The 2,568-nt window shown below is 42.1% G+C and overlaps 2 protein-coding genes across 2 annotated transcripts in view; both read right to left on the bottom strand.

Annotated features, from left to right (window-relative positions):
- The window catches only part of LOC104914906 (zinc finger SWIM domain-containing protein 6-like), a 537,827-nt gene that overhangs the window by 387,441 nt on the left and 147,818 nt on the right, over nucleotides 1–2,568 (bottom strand). The gene's annotated exons all lie outside the window — the stretch shown is intronic.
- The window catches only part of LOC104914911 (zinc finger SWIM domain-containing protein 6-like), a 490,619-nt gene that overhangs the window by 369,705 nt on the left and 118,346 nt on the right, over nucleotides 1–2,568 (bottom strand). The window lies entirely within an intron of this gene.

The following is a 2,568-nucleotide window of genomic DNA, read 5'->3' as shown; positions in this document are numbered from 1 at the left end:
AAAAAAGAGGCCTCCAAGAGCACAGAAGCATCTGATCAATCTTTAATTTAATATTACATATATTTCTATTTCTTTTCATGCTTATATGAGTTTATATATCTCCATATAGATACAGATACGCTTTAGTACTTTTTTATGGTCTCAAAGTGTGCAAACACTGCTTAGTCCATATGTCATGCACTGCCCTACACATTTCCCAACAATTCATGAGGATGACTGGAGGAGAATTAATCAGAGCAAAAGTCATGGTTTTGAGTATCTTCATCCTGGACATAGGGGGTTGCTTGTGCAGTTTACAGAATTAAGATGTACTGCAGATCCACTTAAACATAAAACCCCAATGTTTTTAAATACTGATTTGTAGCAGAGAAAGAATCTTTAATCCCAGTGACACAAAGGATCTTTATTGGCTCAGGTAAAGCTGTGAAGACCAGGCTGCTATTGGCTGGCTCGTACTGTGGATGTATCACGCATGGTCAAAAAAAAGTACCAATAAAGCTTTCATAGCTCTGAGATTTTACAAGATGAGGGGGAAAAATGCAGTAAGTTTAATTTTTAAAACACTTCTAAAAACACCATTGTGTCACAGCAGAAATTTCCACCTGACTCTTCCAGTAACAGGAGCATCCAGCAAGTGGGATACAGCACGGCCAGGAAATTACTAACTACACATAAAGGTTATTGGAGAATTCATGCTGCTTGTAGGGGAAAAAAAACAGCTTCCAGGAGCCACTTTAACCTCTGAATTTACCAATGATAAAAGGATAGTTAGAAGTTACACTGTGTGAAACACTTAGCAGCTTCCTTATAAAAAGCATTCTGTATCACTGATGCATGTCAACACATCCAGAGAAACAAATACTTTCACTCAGCACTTGTCTTCACCACACACACTCAGTACAGGCTCTTCAGTGGCTGCTGGCACAGGAAATGCTTCGCTTTCATGCAAATTTCCCATGCCAGGGTTACATTCTGAGCACATTTCTGCATTGTATCTGACTTTATCATTTTGGGATTTGGATTTTTGGAGCAACAACATTCCAATTCCTCCACCCCTTTGAAAATGTGACAAAGGACAGTGAAGTTCATCCACTCCACCACGTTGCCATGAAATTGCATTTAAACTAACTTCAGTGCTGTACAGACACGTATGAAAACTTTAAAAATTAACAACTGGTTTAATTTTAGCGAAGTTAATGGTTCACACATTCTTACTGTATGATATTTTCATGCTACACCTGCAGCTGCTGGGACTGAGGTCATGTAGTCACCAGTGCACTTAATTCTCTCCTAACTGAGATTCCTTCCTGTCCTGGATATCTGGAATGACCCCAAGTAAAACATTGGATCCTTCAGTACAAATCACCAAACCACGACTGGCAAAACACACTTTAAGTTATGTGATCTTTTCCTGCTCCTTCCAAAGTTCTCCAATTTTCTCACTTAAAACTGAGCTACAGAATTAAAAAGTGCTTGGCTTAATTAGAACACCAGCACACAGACAGAAATTAACATAAACGGTCACTAGAAGGTATCCTAGAAGAGGTGTTAAAGAAAGTGCAGATTTACAAAGCAAGCAATTAGCTGCCACAATTGCAGTGAACATAAAAACACACCTAATGAGGTCTTGTAAAGCATTCCAGTGGTGTGCTGGCAGTCATGCTGTTTGCTGTAAGAACTCTGGGAATTCGGGGCCGTTTGGCTGCATGGGGCATCCACAGCCTCTTTGGGCAGCCTGTGCCAGCACCTCACCACTCTCTTGATAGAGAACTTAATAAAGTAGCATTAGATAGAGATAAGAAAAGACAGACATAGAAACAGATAGATGGGAATGTCGGGGGAACATATTGGGGAAGGCTGGAAGTAGAGGCTAACTTTTCAATAGCTTTAAGGATTTTGATATTAAGAGGCTGTAGACAGCTGTTGATGGAGTCAGGGCTTATTTTGATATACGTAACTGAACTGAACTGGGTTTCTTCTTCACGGCTTACCTAAACCTCCTCTCTTCCCATTTAAAGCCATTCCCCCTTGTCCTATCACTATCAGACCATGATTCCACTCCTGTTCACGAGCTCCCTTTAAGTACTGGAAGGATAACGATGTTAACGCAACTCCTCTGCTCTGACAAATTTAGGCATTTCCATTGCGCTAACCTTGTGTGGTGTGAGCCCCAGATCAAGCAGGAGCTCACACCGCAGAGCTCTAATGCCATGTACATGGCTGAATAACTCATGCGTGGAGCTAAGCTTCTCACGAGCTGCCACGAGAGAGCCTGGACACCGCAGGCCGGTTCTGGGTAGCCGATCATCCAAAGTAACACACCGCATACTGCTGCATCTAAAGCATTCAGACTGTAACAAGTCAGGTTGGCCAAATCTCTGCCAACGGTTCTCTTCTTCGGCAAAGCATGTTTTTATTTGCCTGGTCTCTCCCTTCAGCAACAGAAGCGTTCGCGGAAGAAAAGTACGTCTACAAAACCAAAGTGCCGCTGTGGTGTTTGATTTTATGTGCAGAGAACCTCCCGAGCTGATAACGACGGCGGGAAGGCCACCTGAAGGAACACCCCAC

Source organism: Meleagris gallopavo, chromosome Z (genome assembly GCF_000146605.3).
Source record: "Meleagris gallopavo isolate NT-WF06-2002-E0010 breed Aviagen turkey brand Nicholas breeding stock chromosome Z, Turkey_5.1, whole genome shotgun sequence".
In the NCBI taxonomy this organism is placed as follows: Eukaryota; Metazoa; Chordata; class Aves; order Galliformes; family Phasianidae; genus Meleagris; species Meleagris gallopavo.
This window is presented reverse-complemented; position numbering and strand designations above follow the sequence as displayed.